The 22,048-nt window shown below is 35.8% G+C and overlaps 1 protein-coding gene across 10 annotated transcripts in view; it reads right to left on the bottom strand.

Moving 5' to 3' along the window:
* The window catches only part of KLF12 (Kruppel like factor 12), a 444,745-nt gene that overhangs the window by 413,795 nt on the left and 8,902 nt on the right, over positions 1 to 22,048 (bottom strand). For 4 of the 10 annotated variants that reach the window (XM_045478895.1, XM_045478884.1, XM_045478909.1 and 1 more), the window contains exon 2: positions 6,030 to 6,089. The exons of the other annotated variants lie outside the window; for them this stretch is intronic. The gene's annotated coding sequence lies outside the window, so the exon portion shown is untranslated. The remainder of the gene's footprint in view (positions 1 to 6,029; positions 6,090 to 22,048) is intronic. 10 annotated transcript variants of the gene reach the window in all.

Genomic DNA, 22,048 nt, shown 5'->3' on the forward strand with positions numbered 1-22,048 from the left:
TCTGTGATGGCACAGACACTTCATACTCATCCAGTAATGATCCTATCAAAAGGCTCTTTCCACATTCTTCTGAAGTATGTCCCCCCATCTCTTTGAGTACATGCACTGTGCTCTGGAACAGTAGCAATAACTTAACCTATGTCTACATCACCCCGGTTTCCTGAGAATCTCTGTAGATCAATGTTTTCAAAACTATTAGGGTATCAGATGGCTGCTGAATTCCTACTGACTGCTCTACAACTGAAAAACTCTAAATGTTCACTTACATATGATCTTTCTTCCAGAAGCCAAGGAGAACTCTTTAAGAACAACAGACTAAGGTTAACACCTTTACATCAAAATTTACATTGAGTTCGTACATTGTTTTTAAATATATGTGGCAATTTTATCTAAACTACTCACATACTGTGTGACAAACAATTTTCAGTGAATCCTAAAACACAGAAAGTATCAGTTTTAACTAAAAATGAGTAACTAGGGGCACCTGGGTGGCCCAGTCATTGAGCATTCGACTCTCGATTTCGGCTCGGGTCATGATTGCAGGGTCTTGAGATGGAGCCTGCTTGAGATTCATTCATTCATGCATTCATTCATATTCTCTCTCTCTCTCTCTCTCTCTCTCTCTCTCTCTCTCTCTCTCTCTCTCTCTTTCTCTCTTTCTCTCTCTCTCTCTCTCCCCCATCTGTCCCTCCATGCTCACACACTCTCTCCAGAAAGAAAGAAAGAAAGAAAGAAAGAAAGAAAGAAAGAGAGAGAGAATAACTAAATTTAAACTCTAACCATACTCAAACAACCAATTAGGAAATGCAACAGAAAACAGAAGTACTAAACTTGAATATTTTTTAAATGGTAAGACATAAGCTAATTTTCAAGGATATAAAATACACAAATCATGAAATGAAGAAATGCTTTTAACCACCAAATGGAAATTTTTTAAATACATGTTTACATTTATGCTAACAAATCTGAAAACAACTACAACATTATTTTAGAGGTAACCATGAATATCAATCAATATCGATTTAAAAGAAGTAGGAAATCTGAATGGATCAATGCTACAGAACAGATTATGTGGGATGCAGTGGGGGGAATAAACCTAAATAATTACTTATTTTAAAAAGATACAGACATCAGGGCGCCTGGGTGGCGCAGTCGGTTGAGCGTCCGACTTCAGCCAGGTCACGATCTCGCGGTCCGTGAGTTCGAGCCCCGCATCGGGCTCTGGGCTGATGGCTCGGAGCCTGGAGCCTATTTCCGATTCTGTGTCTCCCTCTCTCTCTGCCCCTCCCCCATTCATGCTCTGTCTCTCTCTGTCCCAAAAATAAATAAACGTTGGAAAAAAAAAAAAAAAAAAAAGATACAGACATCAAGTTTCCCAATATTCAAAGAACACATGATAGATTTCAAAATTACTTTTAACAGATCATTGTGATGCTCTGACTACTCTAGAAAACAGAAAAACATGTGAAGCTTACTAATTTACTACTAAAAAGCCACATACTATGATCCAAAGCACTAACATGTCAAAAAGGAATATTATAAGATGCCCAACATTTGATAAAATTTGAAATCTATTCTTGATTATAATTCTTAGTGAAAACAGAAAAGGGTACTTCCTTAACATAATAAAAATGTCAATCCAAACAATGGGGATTTCCTACAAAAACATGCCAACAATGACTAGTTAAAAAATATAAAAGGTCGAGGGGTACATTCACAATAGCAACTACAAATATAAAATATCTATAGAACTCAAATCTATGTTTTACTGAAAAACAACATAAAACAAAGTTTGAGTAAACTATAAATACATACCATATTTCTAGTAAAATAAAAAAATTATAAAAGTAGTATGGAATTAGAGTGCCTGGGTGGCTCAGTGGGTTGAACACCAGCTCTTAATTTCGGCTCAGGTCATATTCTCGTGGTCTGTGAGACGGAACCCTGATTCAGGCTCTGCATGGACAATGTGCAGCCTGTTTGGGATTCTCCTTGTCCCTGTCTCTCTCTTCTCCTCCCCAGCTCATGCTCACTCGCTCTCTCCCTCCCTCCCTCTCAAAATAAATAAACTTAAAAAAAAAAAAAAAAGACAGGGGCACTTGGGTGACTCAGTCAGTTAAGTGACTTCAGCTCAGGTCATGGATTTGAGCCCTACAATGGGCTCTGCTCTAACAGTGCAGAGCCTGCTTCAGATCCTCTGTCTCCCTCTATCTCTCTGCCCCTCCCCTGCTCACATGCTCTAAAATAAAATAAACATTTAAAAAAAAAGTGATATGGAATAAAGTGGCCATAGTAGCCAAGACATTTGACGGGGGGGGGGGGGGGGGGGGGGGGGGGGGGCAGGGGAAGACTTTAATCCACATTAAAATGTCTAAAGTATAGTAATTAAAATAATGTGGGACCAAGGAATAACGATAAGCTTCAACCAATGGTTATAAGATATTCAAAGTTTTCAAAAGAAATTGGAAATCTAAATTTTTAAAGTGAAGTCTCTCAAGTTTCTCTGTTGGCTTAAATCTATGAAAGCACTGTATATTTCCAAAGAAAGCATTTCTGTGGGTTCAATCAGCCACAGTGGACCTCAGCCCTATACACACCCAGCACTTCCTGCCTCACCCTGAGCTCAAGCTGCTTCCTGTGCCTGGACAGCCCTTTCCTCTCCCTCCACCCATTCAAAAGCAACCCACCCATCAAGGTGTGGCTCATAGGCCATCCCTCCACAGAGCATTCTTAGGAGTTACCATGACTTTCCCTCTATGGCCAGGACTACAATTCTTATCACAGCGTAACTCTAGAGGTCATCCAATGTGCTTGGTCTCTTCCTCTAGACTGGGGAATGGGAACAAATAATAACTCGTGTTACAACCTAATGGCCTAGTCTACGCCAAGGAGATGGACTGCAGTTTCTGTAATCCACTCAACAAATGCAAAAATTCTAATTGTTTTGCCAGACTTCACCAACGATATCACAGTTGGTCTGAATGAAACTGAAATGACTTGAGATCTTTCTCTGAAAGGAGGTCAGTGGGATGAGAGATGCAGCTAAAGCAAGCAGTTGGAGGGTAAGGAATCGGTGGCTCGTAACCTAGAAATAAGATACAAGTACCACGTGGAACACAAGAGACCGACTGCTAAGCATCCTAATTTTGTATCTCAGATTGACTTCCAGAATACAATTTGTATTCAAAATTACCTTTTGCCTCAGCAAATTTTATTGATCCACTTGAACTGTATGTACCCAGTGGGTAAAAAAAAAAAGAACAGATGAGAACTGTGCTATAGCCTGAAAGAAAGTCTGACCCGTAAGACATCTTTTGAAAACATCCTTAATATTCTTTTCATTTTAAGCTCAAAGTAAAGTTTTTTATAACACCTAATTTGTAACTGCTTTGTAGGAACTGAAAACAAGTCATCTTTGAGATACCTATAGTAGCTTACCTTAAGAGAACTGAAAATAATCCTAAAATAATTTGTTGGCAATTTCTGAAGCTACAGCACTTTGGGAAGTTTCAGGAGCTATGAATGAAAAAAAGAAGGAAAAAAAAGCCTAAAAAACAAAGTTCCCTCATAAGACGAGCGAAAATGTCCAATTACATCCTAAAGAACATAATGTCGTTAAAGCATCTTTCAAAACACAATACCTCTCGCATAGGAAAACATCTGTGCTAATGAAAAAGAAATGGGCTTTTTAAAATGTTATTAGTTACTAAACTAGAAATGTAGCCTTTGAAAGTGGTGTTATTAGAGAAACATTAACATGTCATGCTTCCTCTTCTTCTGAATCTTTGAAATATGCTTTTTAAGTTCCATTTATTAAAGGGGCAAAGATGTTAAAGAAAACTTAAGATGTTAAAGAAAATTTCCTGGCCATTTCTAAGCTTGTTCAATATTTGTTTAAGGTTAGAAAGTCGTAAATTTCAATCGCTAATACCTTGGCTCAGATTTTAAGTTGTTCATATTTATATCTCTTCTTTACAGCAGAAATATTTCACTCTCCTTTACAAAGAAAAAGAAAGCCCTAGTTTAACATATCATAGAACAAGGGTCAGCAGACTGCGGCCTATAGGCCACATAGAGCGCAGGACCTGTTTCTGTAAGGCCTGCTCTCCAAGAAAAGTTTTTCAACATACATATTCAACAAATATGTATGTTGTAGAACATACATATTTTTAAAAAGTTGTAATTTATATATGTGTGTTTTGAAAATTTATATATATACACACATATACATATACATGCACAGCCCTGGAGACCCTATGTAGACAGCAGTCTAAAATACTTACTTCAAAAAATAAATAAAATAAAATATTTACTTTCTGGCCCTTTATACAGAAGCTTACCAACCCTTTCCCCTGCCCCATCACAGAGTAAGCAGCTCTTTATACCCGTGGCCTCATGTGTAGGCCACTGATTTCATACTGAGCCAGAAGAATAAGCGATGGGGCCTGGATGGAGGGTGATTTTTTTTTTTTTTTATCTTTTCTATTTACCACCGAGGCATACTACTAGAGTATGAGATAAGGCAGCCTCAAATTGACAATGTGCTTTACTCTAATTGAAGATAATAACATTTCAGATGGGGTGCTCATGTCACAGGGGGGTTAAAGGAACAGGGCACACCCTTTGATATGCATTTCTCCCTCCAGCCCCTCCGTCCAGGTACACTCTTACTCCTCATTCAAACCCAGATCAAAAGTCTCTTCCTCAAAAGTCCTCCAAACTTTCTAAACCAAGGTAGCTGTACCCTTCAATGCTTTCAGAACATCCTATACAAAATTAGAGTATTCAATTTATTGTAATATGTAATTATGTTTTTGTTTCCTTTTCAAAAAAGTTTGCATTCCTGGTAGCAAGGACTTGTCTTGCTCAATTCTGGACCCCTCACATTTGGCAGAAAGAATTCCTCACAGTGGGTAGGGATTAGTCCCATGGCTGCCCTAACAAATTACCACAAACCTGGTAGCTAAAATCAGAAATCACTCTCTCATAGCTCTGGAGGCGAGAATCCCAAAATCAAGGTGAAGGCAAGGCCACACTTTCTCAGAAGACCCTAAGGGAGAATCCATGCCTCTTCCACCTTTTCTGGTGGCTGCTGGCATTCCTTGGTGTTCCTAGGCTTGTGACCACACTACTCCAAACTCTGCCTCAGTCTTCATACTGACTTCTCTTCTGACCCTCACAAGGATACTTGTCATTGGATTTAGGGCTCACCCAGGTAATCCAGGATGATCTCATCTCAACGTTCTTAATTGCATCTGCAAAGACCCTCTTTCCAAAAAAGATAACATTCAGATCTTGGTGAGATTGACAGGGACGTATCTCTTCTTAACAACCACCGTTCAATCCACTAGCAAGCACATTCAGTAAATACATGCTCATATTGCTTTAGATCCAAATAAAATAAACATATACTAGACAAAACCTATCCCCCCAAAATGGGAAAAGAAAATCTTTATTTCCTCCCCGTTTTTGCCAATGCTCTGTTTGAAAAGCAGACACTGAGGCACAGCCAGAAGCTTGAACAGCATTTTCTTGCTGAGTCCTTAGTATTACTGTACATGGTACCCAAAAGCATATCTTTGGAGACCATTTCTTCACTTCTAGGAAGAAAAGCCCAGGGTTATATATCCTTCCCCACAAACCAATACTCTTGAATACGTGGTAATTCTTCAAGATGCTCTCTGGATGAGGTTTTGATCTCTTTAAATTCTTTACATATGGCCATGAATGTGTAATTTTATTACTGTGGCACAAAGTCAAACTATTAAGAACTCACTCTTACAGTAAACTTAAGACTTAATGCCTTATTTTTCAAGAATTTAGGCTCTGAATCTGTTATAGACTGAATGTCTGTCTGCCCAAAATGTTTACGTTGAAAGTATAACCCCCAAGGCAACAACTGTATTTGTAAATATGGCCTGTGAGGTCATAGATAGGGCTTTAATTACAAGAAGAGATACCAAAGCTCCCTCCCCTCTTTTTCTCTCCCCCCCCCCCTTCATATAGGAACACAGTGAGAAGGTAGCCACCTGCAAGCCTAGAAGAAAGTCCTCACCAGGAACTGATCCTGATCTTGGATCTCTTCAGAACTGTAAGAAAATAAATTTATGTTGTTTAAACTACCCAGTGCCCAAGAAAACTAAGGCAAGATCTAAACACAATCTTAGGCACATTATAAACACTCAATGAAAATTAGTTGATTTCCATGACTGTGAGTGTTCTGAGCACACAGTTTATGATTTTATAGTAAGACTTTTCAGAAAATATTTTAACAATATGGAGATCAAAGATTGCTGTGCTTTTCAAATTAGGGTTAAAAACTAAGACAACAAGGGGTGCCTGGATGGCTCAGTCGGTTAAGCATCCGACTTTGGCTCTGGTTATGATCTCGTGGTTTGTGGGTTCGAGCCTGGCATTGAGCTCTCTGCTGACAGCAGAGCCTGGAGCCTGCTTCAGATTCTGTGTCTCCCTCTCTCTCCTCCCCTCCCCCACTCACGCTCACGTGCACTCTCTCAAAAATTAAAAATAAACATCAAAAAAGTGTGCTATCTAAAGCATATGTATTTAAAAAAAACTAAGATAACGGGGGCGCCTGGGTGGCGCAGTCGGTTAAGCGTCCGACTTCAGCCAGGTCACGATCTCGCGGTCCGTGAGTTCGAGCACAGCGTCAGGCTCTGGGCTGATGGCTCAGAGCCTGGAGCCTGTTTCCGATTCTGTGTCTCCCTCTCTCTCTGCCCCTCCCCCGTTCATGCTCTGTCTCTCTCTGTCCCAAAAATAAATAAACGTTGAAAAAAAAAAAAAATTAAAAAAAAAAAAAAAAAAAACTAAGATAACAAGTTCAAAACATCTATAAGCTGTAATTAGGACTGAAATAATTTTTCTGCCCAAGGTTTGTTTTGTTTTGAAGAGAGAGAGAGAGAGAGAGAGACAGTATAAGCAGGGGAGAGGGGTAGAGGGAGAGAGAGAAAATTTTAAACAGGCTCCATGCTCACTGCCAAGCCCAACATGGGGCTCGATCCTACAGTCCTGGACTCGTGACCTGAGCCAAAATCTAGAGTCAAACGTTCAACCGACTGAGCCACCCAGGCACCCCAAGGCTTATTATTATTAACTGAAGAAACCAATGAACGTCTATTAACACAGAAATCTCTAGAGAATTATGAAATAATGTCAGCAGTACAATATCCATAGGCTCATATTCTTAGAATAAAGCATCCCTAGTATACCTCACCATACCAGGGGACCAAGATAATGAAAACTCACAAAAGAGAAAAAGTAAGAAAAATGGCAGTCACTTTGCTATAAAACGTAGTAAAAAATCTATTTTCCCTACTCTTATCACAGCAAGTTATATCCAGCCAAGGGCATCACATCTTAGAGGGAGTCCTTCACATTGTAGACCTCAGAGATTTGTGTATCTGTTAGCAAAATGTTCTGGATGGCAGTATACTACAACAATTTTTTGTCAATCAGTGTAGTCTTAAGGAAATGATGCATTTTCCTTCTCACACAAAGCACTATATGAGCTAACAGTGGCTATAAACATGAAGCTGGGGAAGGACTATTGACGATTAGTCAAATGGTAAAGCACAGAGCATCCTCCAAAATTGATAGGAGTCATGTAGGAAATAAAAGAAAATAAATATCCACCTTGATTAAATTCACAAAAGGAATTATGAAGGAAAAATAGCTAAAAAATCATAACTGAGAAAAAGTATATGGTTGTTATGTTACATGTAACTATTAAAAAGCAGAGAAAATGAGTTAAAAAAAAAACCTAGATACTGAAAAAAAACAACAACAACACTACTTTATAAGACAAAACAAATTCAAAAGGAAAAGCTAATGACAGAATAAATAGATTGGTAGAGTAAAATCCAATATAGTTAAACTCTTCCTCAAAAAGAAAACAGGAATGGCAATATGAACATCAATATAGGATAAGTTTCATTTTAAAGGCATTCAATAAAAAGAATAATAATTTTAAGAAATGTCATGGAGTTATATGTACCAAACAATACACAAATAAACATACAAGCAAAGCTATAAAAAATTTAATGAAGACATAAAACAACAAAACTTTCAAAACAAAACATAAGTAAAAAGCTTCATGACAATGGATTTGGCAAGGAGATCTTGGACATGATACCAACAGTATGGGCAACAAAAGAAAAAACAGATAGATAGGACGAAAACAAAATTAACAGCTTTTGTGCCTCAAAGGACACTCTCAACAGAGTGAAGAGGCAACCCACAGAATGGGAGAAAACTATTTACAAATCACGTATCTGATAAGGGGTTAATATCCAGAATATACAAAGAACTTCTAAAAGTCAACAATAAAATCAAAACTAAAAATGGGCAAAGTAAATGAACAGACATGTCTCTAAAGAAAATATACAAATGGCCAATAAGCAAATGAAAGGATGCTCACCATCACTAATCATCAGGGAAATGCAAACCAAAATCACAATGAGACGTCACTTCACACCCATCAGAATGGCTATTATCAAAAGAAAAAAAATAATTCCAGAAAATAGCAAGTATTAGCTAGAATGTAGAGAAATCGGAACCCCTGTGCCCTGCTGATGGAAACGCAAAATGGTGCAGGTGCTGCGGCAAACAGTATAGCAATTCCTAAAAAATTAAACACAGAATTACAATATACAGCAATTCCCCTTCTGGTTATGTGTCCAAAAGAATTTAAAGCAGAGACTCAAAAGACATTTGTACACACATGTTCATGTGGTATAAATACAACTTAACATTATACAGCCTTAAAAAAGGACACCTGGACAAACGCTCGCACAGAAATAAACTGTGAAGACATTATGCTAACTAAAATAAGCCAGTCACAAAAAGACAACATAGGATTCTACTTATAAGAGGTATCTAAAATAGTCAAACTCCTAGAAACAGAAAGGAGCATGGTGGTTGCCAGGGAGGTGGGGGGGCAGGTAGTGGGAGTAGTGTAATTAGTATATAGTTTCAGTTTTGCCAGATGAGTAAGTTCTGGAGATGCACAGCACAACAATGTGAATATACTTAACACTACTTAATTGTACGCTAAGAATGGGTGAGATGGTAAATTTTATGTTGCTTATATTTTATAATTTAAAATAATAAAAAATAAATTTTAAAAATCCTATGAAGATACAAAAACATGATCAGAATGTAGAACTTAATACACCACCTTTTGAATTAATCCAATTTAACTGAAAAAAAATGTTATAACTTAAAATAACCTAAAACAAATCAACTCACTTCAACCTGTTAAACTCAAATTAACAGGTGAAAAATGGGTTATCACATTCCTCAGTTGAGAAAATACTTTTATTCAAATCTCTATAAAACATTTCTAAAAACAAATCATATAGATACAAAGAAAAATATAGTTATTTTAAAACGAGACTATTTAACAAAGTCTTTGAATATAAACCAAAATTTAAATATAAATACAAGATGAAGACCTAAAAATAGTTAATACTCAGAAATTTTAAAACATAGTCCTAGAAATCCTTGATTCAAAGAAGAAATCAATTATAAATGATAAGTTAAATTATAATAAAATTACAACAAAAATCACAAAAATTAGGAACAATGAATAATTGTTTGGAATTATTCCAAATAAATATTTGGAAGAATAATTCTTCCAAAAAAAAAAAAAAAAAGCATAGAATATAGCAAAGGATGTTTAGTCAGAACAGTATTTCTAACTTGAATGCCTTCATAGTTAAAAGGAGATTTACCTTTCATTTTTTTTAATTTTTTATTTTTTTTTAATTAACATTTATTTATTTTTGAGACAGAGAGAGACAGAGCATGAACGGGGGAGGGGCAGAGAGAGAGGGAGACACAGAATCGGAAGCAGGCTCCAGGCTCTGAGTTGTCAGCACAGAGCCCGACGCGGGGCTCGAACTCACGGACCGTGAGATCGTGACCGGAGCTCAAGTCGGACGCTTAACCGACTGAGCCACCCAGGCGCCCCAAGATTTACCTTTTAAAGAACTAAGTTTAAAAAAAAAAAAAAAAGGACAAATAATTAAGAAAATATGAGCTAAAAGTCATGAGAGAAAATAAAAGCAGTAGAAATGAAGCAAAATTCAAAAGCTTTTTTTTTAAAGCATAATAAAATAGCAAAGAAACTTATGGAACATTTTTAAAAAAACAGTTAAAAAAAGACAATATTAGGAGTTTAAAAAGTTACATAAGCTATACGATAGAAATGTAATTACATAGTAGGGAATAGTAAATGCTATCCTAAGGCAACAAATTTGAAAGCTTATGAAGCAAATGAGTAGAGACGGACATGAACATCATGGATATGGAAAACAAAGTGGTGGTTGCCCAGGGTCTGGGTGTGGATGGCATGGATAAAAATGGTCAAAAGGTACAAACTTGCAGTTATAAGACAAGTAAATTCTGGGCATACAATGTACAGCATGGTGACTACAGTTATCAATAATGTATTGTATTTGAAAGTTGCTGACAGTAAATCTTAAAAGTTTCATCACAAGAAAGAAACAATTGTAGCTGTGTTGTGACAGATGTTAACTTGTGCTAATCATTTAGCAATATATGCATACAGCAAATCATATGTTGTATACCTAAAACTACAAAACTGTTATGTCAGTTATATCTCAATCAATCAATTAAAAAAAAAAAAAAAAAAAACAACACATGAGCAATTTCTTACCCAAAACTTAATCCAAAAAAGAAGATGACAACTGTAATGGACAAGTACACAGAAGAAATTAGAAAAAAATAATATATATATGCCACTCAAAAAAAAAAAAAAAAGTAAAAACCATGACCTAATGGTTCGCACCTAATACTAGCCTATAAGGAACAGTTTTAAATGTAGCTCATGGAAAGACATGAATAGTTTCTCAATTTATGTATCCACCAACATATTTATTTATTTATTTATTTATTTATTTATTTATTTATTTTTAATTTTTTTTTTCAACGTTTATTTATTTTTGGGACAGAGAGAGACGGAGCATGAACGGGGGAGGGGCAGAGAGAGAGGGAGACACAGAATCGGAAACAGGCTCCAGGCTCTGAGCCATCAGCCCAGATCCCGACGCGGGGCTCGAACTCACGGACCGCGAGATCGTGACCTAGCTGAAGTCGGACGCTTAACCGACTGCGCCACCCAGGCGCCCCTATTTATTTTTTAAGTAAAAAGAGGGAGGGAGAGAAAGAGAATCCCAAGCAGGCTCTGCACTGTCAGCACAGCGCCCGGCGCAGGTCTCAAACCCACAAACCATGAGATCATGACCTGGGCTATAACCAAGAGTCAGACACTTAACCAACTAAGCCACCCAGGTGACCCTCCACCAAAATATTTGTATAAAAATATGATTCAATAGCAAAGAAAATACTATAGACCAATCCCACTTGTGAATACAGATGTGTATATTCTAATTTATCATTCTAATTTATCAAACAGAATCAAGAAAATTTATACAAAAATAAATTATGAAAAATCAGGGTTTGATCCCCTAATGCAAAGATAGTTCAATGTTAATAAATCCCCTAATGAAATGCTTTATAACAAGGGCACCTGGGTGTCTCAATTGGTTGGGCGTCTGACTTCGACTCAGATCATGATCTCACGGTTTGTGACTACGAGCCCCACATCAGGTTCACTGCTGTCAGCCTGTCAGCACAGAGCCGGCTTCAGATTCTCTGTCCCCCTCTCTCTGCCTCTCCCCCACTTGCACTCGCCCCAAAAATAAATAAATAAATAAATAAATTTTTAAAATGCTTTATAACAGTCAACTAAATGAGAAAGATGATTTATCAGATGAGTTTTAAAAATACCTATATAAAATTCAACAAGCATTCCAAAAAAAAAAAAAGGAAATAAATCAAGCACATTTAAGGTAAACTGGAGAAGGAAAATACTTAGGATAAATATCCTATAAAATCATGCTTCTGAGGCCAAAGACTTTTAAAGTCACAAGGCAACCAGGTAATAGGTTCCAGTGGGTAACAAGCCCCTTTCACAGAGAAACAGGCTATTGCCTTTGGCCATAATAATGAAAAAAAAAAAAAAAAAAAAAATGAACAGTCCTAAAAGCAAGTAAGAAACAGAAAGCAGAATGGTGGCTGTCAGGGACTCAGGAGAGTGGGAAATAGAGTTGCTTTTAATGGGTATACAGTTTCAGTTTGGCAAGATGAAAAAGTTGAGATCTTTCACACAATGTGAATAGAATTGACATTATTAAGCTGTAGGTTTAAAAACAGTTAAGATGGTATTTTTGTTGTTTTTTATTGCAATAAAAATTTTTTTCTTCTAATTTTTAAACGTATATATAAGTGACTAAAATTTTATCAAATTCCTAAAAGCTCAGTATGGGCTAGCACGGTCAATTAGTATTCCAGAAAGCCGCTGATGCAAGGACAGACGGTCCACAGTCATCACCCTGCTCTTTTTGCAAGTCTCCTCCAGGTACTAAGACAAAAGAATGTAACAACAGACCTAAGAAAGCCCTGCCTTGAAAGGGGGTACAAAGGGAGACATCCGCTACCACTGGGACACAAGGATAAAAACTGGCCTCATCCCAGACTCTATCAACTGAAGCAAAAGCCATCTGCCACAGGAGCCAGGACAGAAAATACTCCTGCTTCTTCCATGAAAAGATGGACTCCAGCTAGAGAAGGAGGTGAAGCCACTGGAAGAGAGACTAGACTCTCTGACTATCCCCTTCCCTACGCTCAAAGAAAAGCAGCTGCTGGATAAGAGCACTCACACACACTTGCCCCTGCACTGAACACTAGGTAAAACTCCTCTGCTCCTGGGATAAGGCAGAAAACTCATTCAGGCCCAGAATTCTAAAATGATTCAAAAATGAAGTCAGACATACTGGTATACAGAAAACACACACAAACATAAGCCTGCCATTGACACAACACAATTTGGCCACCAAAAGAAGGTACAGGCATGCTTTCAAAGTCTCAACTCAGACTGAGGTACACCAGGCTTGCCTAAGGCTGAAGTTGGTGTAAAAGAACTGAGACCCCCGCCCTCCCCACCTCCCACCCATCTGCACCTCCACCCAGACTACCTGCTGGGATAGAGAAAAAGGCCAAAAGGAGGTTTCCTATGACACTGGAGTTCAGAGCTGACTGAAAGTTGAGGGTATAGCAGGAACACAGAGAAGAAAAATTCTGACATTCCAGGACTCACAGAAGTGTCAAGGTAAAAGCAATGAATTCCTGAAGGAACTTGAACTATCACATCACTAGAGACTTCAAGAGCAAAGACCAAGTAAAAACTCAGCACATCTACTGACCAAACTGATTCATCCTCCCCCTGCACAGACACTAGTATCTTGCAGAATATGAGATATGTCCGCTTCTTAGCATAATGATTTACTTCAGTCTCTGCTGTTCTTTTATACATAATGTCATACAGCCGATCAAATGTTACAAGACACAAAAACAAAGCAAGTTACACATTGTTAAGATATAAAGCTATCAACATAATCAGATGCCAAGATGGCAGAGATGTTGAAACTATCAAGGAGAGACTTTAAAATAGCTATGATTAAATGTAAAAGAATCTAGAGATAAAGACAAACAGCATGCATACATGAGGAAATTCAGTAAATAGGTGGAAATTTTAAAAAACTGATATGAAAATGCTAAAGAAATAGCTTCATCAAAGAATTAGCTTTATCAAAGAATTCTTTCACTGAGTTTACAAAAAACTGACCACAACAGGAAGAATTAGTAAATGTGAAGCTAGACCACAGAAATTATTCAGACTGAAAACTGAATGCGGGGGTGGCCGCTACAGAGGATCCAAGACCTGTGGGACAACATGAAGTAGACTACTGTACTTGTCAAAATAGTCTAGAAAGAGAAGAGAGAAAAGGGGGCAGAAGAAATACTCAAAAAGATAACAGAAATAAACCTATCAAAAATCAGAAGGGACAATAAACTACAAATCAAAAAAGCTAAAACAACCCCAAAATAGGATCACAAATGACTACATACTTATGCACATTTGGTTTCAATGAAGACCAGAATTAAAAAAATATATCCTGGGGCACCCGGGTGGCTCAGTTGGTTAAGCGTCCGACTTCAGCTCAGGTCATGATCTCAAGGTTTGTGAGTTTGAGCCCCGCATTGGGCTCTGTGCTGACAGCTCGGAGCCTGAAGCCTGCTTTGGATTCTGTGTCTCCCTCTCTCTGTTCCTCCCCCACTCACACTCTCTCTCTGTCTCAAAAATAAATAAAGATTAAAAAAAAATTAAAAAAAAAAAATATATATATATATATCCTGAAGGCAGCCAGAGAAAAAGAGAAACATTACATATAGAGGAACAAAACCCAGAATGACAAAGGACATCTCTTCAGAAACCATGTAAGCTAGAGGATAATATAGCAACATCTTGAAACTAATGGGGAGAAAACTGTCAAACTAAAATTCAAACCCAGCTAAAATATTTCAGAAACAAAGGCAAGTAGACTCTTTCAGATAAGCAAAACTGTGAAAAGTCACTGTCAGCAGACCTACATTTCAAGAAATATTTTATTTAGGCAAAAGTAATACGATACTAGATAGAAATTTACAACAAAGAAAGAAACTTTGAAATATTAAAAAAAATCCATAAATATAAAAAAATTATTTTCTGATTTGTAATCACTATTAAAGGGAATTAAATCTTTAAAGCAAAATACCTAAGAAATATATGATTTATTATATGTGCAAGTTAAAATATATTAGGAAAATAGCATCAACAGGAGAGAAAAAATGGCAGTATACTGTTGTAATATTCTAACATCATACAGAAGTGGTACTATATCATTTGATGTATATTGCAAACCCGGAAATAACCACTAAAAATATAAAACAAAGAAATATAACTAATAAGCCATTAGTGGAAATAAAATTGACTACTAAAAAATAATCAAGCCCAAAAAAGGCTAGAAATGGAAAAATAAGAGCAAAAAACAGGTGAGACAAATACAAAACGAATAGCAAATTAGTACATAGAAACCCAATCACATAAAAATGTTTAATGTAAACTAACAAATCATTCTAAACAAAAGTTGGAGACAGAGTGGATTAAAAAGTCACACCCAATTACATGTTACATGATATATCGTATAATTGTGTGTGTGTGCGTGTGTGTGTGTATACATACATATAGTACAATTACAACATATAATTATATGTTGTCTATAAAGGAAAAAGAGTAATATTACAGGGGTCAATTCACCAAGAAAACACAATACTAAATATGTACGCACCTAATAACAAAGCTTTCAAAATGCATAAAGCAAAAAGTACTAAAACTGAAAAGAGAATTGGATTAATTCACAATTGTATTTTAAATACTTAAGCCAGAAACCAATTTGACAAATTTCATATATTGAAAATAAATAATAAATACTTAAGCCCATCTTTCCCAATAACTGACAGAAGAGAGAAAAATATCAGTTGACAAAGACTTGAAGACATTATTAACCAACTTGGCTCAATCATATTTATAAAATATAAACCTGACATTCATAGAATGCTCTATCCAATAATGACAGGAAACCTTGTTTTCAAGTGTACATGTAATATTTACCGATACAGACCATATACTGAGTGATAAAACGAATCTCAGAAAACTTTTAAAGAATCAAAATCATACAGACTCTGAAAACCATGGAATTAAACTAGAAACCAATAGCAGAAAGATGTCTGTGAGATCACCAAGTATCTGAATATTAAAAAACACAATTCTAAACAATCCAAAGTCAAAGAAGAAATCACAATGGAAATTAGAAAGTATTTGAACTGAATTAAACTTTAAAAGAGCAGTGCTCAAAGTAAAATTTATAACATCATATCCTTATATAAGAAGAAAGGTCTCAAGCTTCCATCTTAAAAAACTAAAAACATAACAAATTAAACCCATGACAAGCATAAGAAAGGAAATAATAAAGAATTAGAAAAAGTAAAAGTTGGAGAAAAAAATAATGAAACCAAAAGCTGGCCCTTTCAGAACATCAAAAAAATTAATACACCTCTGGCCAGACTGATCAAGACAAAAAGAGAAAAATCACAAGTCACCAACATCAGGTATAACAAGTAGTCAGTGTAGATCCTAAAAACATTAAAAGAATAGGACAATATAAACAACTTTATGCCAATAAATTCTGTAACTCAGATGAAAAAGCCAAATTCCTTCAAAACACGAACTAAGAAGTTTCATTCACAAATGAATATATAATCTGAATAGCTCTGTGCTAAATAAATTGAATTTATAGTTTAAAACCCTCCTACAAAGGAAAGAAAAAAACAAAAAACAAAACAAAAAACCCTCTAAACCCAGATGGAGCCTCTTGTGAATTCTTCCACACATCTAAGGAAGAAATAATTCCACACAAAGTATTCCAAAAAAGAAAAAAGAAAAAAAAAAAAAAAAAAGCCCCAGAAGATGATAAAACACTTCCCAAGTTATTTTAGGAGGTGAGGAATAACCCTGAAAGCAAAATCAGATAGAGACACTAAAAAGAATAAATAGTACTGACCACCACGTCCCATGAACTTATATATTTTTTTTCTTAACAAAATATAAGAAAATCAAATACAACCGTATATAATTAGATGACACATCAAGAACAAGTAAGACTTATACAAGGAATGAAAGGCTGACACAACATTTAAAATCAAGCAACACACACACAAATCAAACACAATTAACTCACTAAATTAACAGACTAAAACAGAAAATCATATATCATCTCAATAAATACAAAATAGCCAAAAGCCTATAAAACTACTTATAACTAAATTCAAGTAAACAGGAAACAACTATTACAAATAAAATACTAAAATCTTTTTGAAACATAAAAAATGATATAAACAGAAGGACATCCATGTTCTTGAATTGGGATGATACTCTGCACTAAAAGTATTAAAATGTTATGGAAACCAATTTGACAATAAATATCATATATTGAAAAAAATAAAAATAAAAGTATTCTTAATACAAAATAAATAAAATAAAAATAAATAAATAAAATGTTAATTGTTCCCAGAGTATATATAACTTAATGCAATTCTAATTAGATTCACAACAAAGTTTTTGTGTATCTTTTGCCCAGGGAAGTTGGAACAATGGATGAAATATTCCTCAGATTTGCACTTTACTATTTTAAAAGGAAAAAAATCTGGTATTATAGGATATATTAGAACATAAGATAATACAATTAGGGAATTTGTATTTACTTGTAAAAGGACACATTACTTTAAAAATGGTGCTCATACCAGTTATGTATCTGAAAGTAAATAAAAGTGGATCCCTCTCCTATAGCACATATAACTACAAATTCCAAATTTACCAAAGATAAGATCAAAGTGGAAAGAAAAATACAATCTAAGTGTAGGTTACACATCTGTTTTACCAATGGAGAAAACACTGAAAAAAAAAAAAAGTTAACCAGGGGCACCTGGGTGGCTCAGTCGGTTAAGCATCAGACTTCAGCTTAGGTCATGATCTCACAGTTCTTGGTTTCAAGTCCTGCATGGGGCTCTGTGCTGACAGCTCAAAGGCTAAAGCCTGCTTTGGATTCTGTGTCTCCCTCTCTCTCTGCCCCTCCCCAGCTCATGCTCTGTCTCTCCCTCTTCCTCTCTCTCTCTCAAAAAAAAAAAAAAAAGTTAACCAGACAGAATGATTACATAAAATTTAAAAATGTTACACATCAAAAGATACTTCTTAAACAGAAAAGATCAGTTTGTTTTGTTTTGAAGTAGACTCTACACCCAGAGTGAAGCACAATGTAGGGCTTGAACTCAGGAACCTGAGATCAAGACATGAATTGAGAGCAAGAACAGAACACTTAACCGACTGAGCCACCCAAGTGCCCCAAAAGATCAGTTTTTGAAAAAAAATATTTGCAATGCAGGTACCAGACCAATGGTTACTAGCTATAATATATAAACTCCCACAGGACAACAACCAAGTAGAAAAATGAGCAAAAAGTATGAAAGGGCCATTCTTAGAAAACAATTCCAATGTAGCTACAAATAGGAAGAGATCTTCAAGGTCACCAACAGTCAGGAAATACTAATTTAAAGTAACAATGAGATACTACTACAAAACTATCAGACTGGAAAAGTCCATTGCTGATGGACTTTCAAGGAAAGGGTTTTGCCCACATTACTGGTAAAAACATGAACTGTTACAGCCTTTTTCTTCAAAGCAATGTGGCAACATTTTGAAGCAGAACATAACTGCATCCTGGGAATCTATCACATTGGTCAGAGTATAGCTATAAAGATATGTATTACAATATTGCTTTTAGTGGAAAAAGGTAGAAACAAAGTATTGCCCATCAGTAAATTAATGGTTAACTAGACTATGAAATAACCATACTTTAGAGTATCATGCAACAGTTGTTTTTGTTTTGTAAATGGAGTAGAGCTATAGCGGTTGAGTGGGAGTATTTCCCTTTGAAAGTACTAAACCAAAAATAAAGTTGATAATAGTCTCTAAAATATAATCCAATTTTTATAATCAGTGATCAAAAAACCTTGTGTGAATGTGTTTATAACACTGAGAATATGGAGAACAATAAAAAAGACACATAGTCCCGATAACATGGGTTATGGGGGAATGGAATGTTACCGCTAGCTACAAGGGGAGCTAAGTAAAAAGGAAGGAAGATAAGAAGGAAAAGAAAGGAAGAAAGAAAAAAAAAAAGTTTTCACACACATACTTTTATTAGAGAGAGAATGTATTTGTAAACCCTGCTCAATGAGTGAGTTTCTGCAAAACAAAGCTTATCCCTGGGAACACAGATCTTAAGCTGTTGTCCTTTGAAAACCTAAGTCATGGGGCGCCTGGGTGGCTCAGTGGGTTAAGCGACCGACTTCCGCTCAGGTCATGATCTCGCGGTCCGTGAGTTTGAGCCCCGCGTCGGGCTCTGTGCTGACAGCTCAGAGCCTGGAGCCTGTTTCAGAATCTGTGTCTCCCTCTCTCTGACCCTCCCCCGTTCATGCTCTGTCTCTCTCTGTCTCAAAAATAAATAAAAGTTAAAAAAAAAATTAAAAAAAAAAAAAAAAGAAAACCTAAGTCATAAAAGTAATAATAAATTAATTTAAATAAATACCTAACGTTGGGTTGGTTACAAGCATTAAATGAGATAATGACGTTTAAGTGTATCATACACATTTTAAGTACAATAAATGCAAAGTATTTTTTTCAAAAGGAAAAAAAAACTAAGACAATCACATGCTTAAATGGAAACAGATTTTCTGATAAGATAAAAAGTACTTAAAAGAAACTAAAACATTAATCTAAAAATATCTAGGTACTATTTTTAGGCACACTAAGGATCTAAATGAAAATAAAATAAACCGAAATATACTAGAGCAAGGCCTTCTCTTTGGGTTTAGTTGTGCCGGTTCCTCCTGATCTGTTTATACCTGAGACAAAGCCCAGGTTTTATTTACTGTTGTATTCTCAGCACCTAGCACAAGCACTGGTACATGGTAAGTGATGAACCACCTCCCTAATTTTCTTCAGAGTATTCATGCCTCTATTTGCACAGTGTCTTCTACAATTAAGTTGCTCTTTCTGAGCTATATGGGTTTTTTTTTTTTTTATGCCCCTTTAAAGTACATTTTGGAAAGAGAAAGAATTCATCCAATAATACTCACTGAATATCTCACATGAGCTAGACACTAGACATTGGCACCTCCTTTGAGCAATGGAGACTATCTTAAACTAAATGAAACTTAGGAAGACAGCAATCAGATGAAATGGAAAAAATTATTTTACTGGTGTTGAAAATCAAGGTTCTAGTTTCAACTTGGCCACCTTCTAGTTATTCTACCTTCAGATGACCTTAATATCCTCATGAATAAAATGATAACATGTGTCCAATCTACCTTATAAGATTATCAAAAAAAAAAAAAAAACAACTCTGTAAACCACCAAGCACTAACCAAAAAGCACTAACCTACATATATATATATATATATATATATATATATATATAAATTTATTTTTTTTTTTTTTTTTTGCTATCCCATACTTCTCAAGTATTCTAAAGTGTCTTATTTACCAAGCTATTTATAAATAAAAACAACTGCCTCAGCTCAGAGCCTTGGTATAATCCCAATATATTCAATAGAGAGCTCAGCGTACAATAAGAATTCCATCAATGCTCTTTATAGACTCATTAAGAGTGAATTTCTTTCTGGTTATGTATTATCTCAAAATGAACTATTTTGTGTTTCTTTAAGTGTTCTGTATTTATACCTAAAGCAGAAAGCTAATGCACATTCCAGAGGATGTCACTTTAAATAACCAACCACTTTAATGTAAAGTTGCTTTCTAAATATGCCTTCAAGCAACACCTCTGATAAATTACAATGGACTCCGACCTTCTTGATCAGAAAATTGATCAGTTTCCAAGTTTTTCCTTCCATTATTCTTATGTTAAAAACAAACAAACAAACAAAACCTCTTATTCCTATATTCAAAGTTTTTGGTCATTGCTTAAATTTAGCAATATGAAAAAAATTTGACTACACAGCCTCACATAAAGTATATTTTTTTCATTATTTTAACTTATTTTTTTAAGTTTATTTCTTTATTTTGAGAGAAAGAGAACAAGCAGGGGAGAAGCGCAGAGAGAGAGAGAGAGAGAGAGAGAGAACCCCCAAGTGGCCTCTGCCTATGAGCAGAGTCAGACATGGGGCCTGAACCTATGAACCCTGAGATCATGTGCCAAAATCAAGAGTCAGACACTTAAACAACTGAGCCACCCAGATGCCCCCATATAAAGTGTATTTTTAAAATTTTATTAACCGATCAACATTATTATTTTGTTTTGCCCAAATAAACCTTCTCTAAACTCATTATAACACAGCACGTCCTACTAGCCAAGTACATCCCAGGATCTAATTTTGGGAATCACAATATTCTCGTGTTATGGCAAATGATAAAAGTTTGCCAAAACACCATAAAGCCATCAGCTCTAAAAGATAACAGAAAAGGATGTGTGAAACCACCACAGTGGCCAAAATAATGTTTTTAATTTGCTTTCTTATTCTTGCAGATTTGCTTTTTTCATTTCTATAAAAAGTAAACATTTTCCATGAAGAATTATTGCCATATCCACTAAAAACCTAAAACCTTTCGTTTCCCAGATACAAGGAATTTTTTCCCATGAATTTTAAGCAACTTGGTCCATGTATCACAACTTACTTCATATTGTAAGTTTCCACATAAGTCTCACCCTCCCTCTTTGATTTTCAGCTAATTAATGATAATGCCCTATCCGTTTGCATACATGATTCCGGATTACATGATAGGAGCTAAATAAGTGTAGGTCAAATGGGTAAGGCATTTTTTATAGAGATAATGTTTTTTTGTTACTCGTATGATGCCTCTGACTGTAACAGCTTTATCAAATGACAGAAAGCATACTGGCCAGAAGTTACTGGTCTATTGCTGCCACTTTGACATACCCTATAGCAGTTGCCTTCTAAAGCAATTTTTTGGATTAGGTCTCAAAATTTGTTTTAGCACATGTATCAACCATCACAAAATTGGCTTCTGTATTGAGGTAAATATGCTAGTAAGTGCAGTAGGTCAGTATCTACAAACAAAATAACAGCCTGTAAATACACTATCTGTCTAATACTCCCATTTTTTGCTCTTACTTTACAAGAAGATTAAATCTGGACTATCATACTTACTGCTGAAGGGAGTTAAGAGTAACACAGGGAATAGGGCATAACACAACGGCTTTCCAGTGTTCAAATCTTTACTTTAGAGATACCTGGGTGGCTCAGTCAAACATTCGACTCTTGATTTTAGCTCAGGTCATGATCTCATGATCTCAGGGTGGTGAGATAGAGACCCGTGTTAAGCTCCACACTGGGCATGGAGCCTGCTTGAGATTCTCTCTCTCTCTCTCTCTCTCTCTCTCTCTCTCTTTCTGCCACCCTCCCCCACTTGCTCTCCCTCTCAAAATAAATAAACATCAAAAAAAATATTTAAAGCTAACTGGCTACTGACCAT

This window comes from Leopardus geoffroyi, chromosome A1 (assembly GCF_018350155.1).
Source record: "Leopardus geoffroyi isolate Oge1 chromosome A1, O.geoffroyi_Oge1_pat1.0, whole genome shotgun sequence".
In the NCBI taxonomy this organism is placed as follows: Eukaryota; Metazoa; Chordata; class Mammalia; order Carnivora; family Felidae; genus Leopardus; species Leopardus geoffroyi.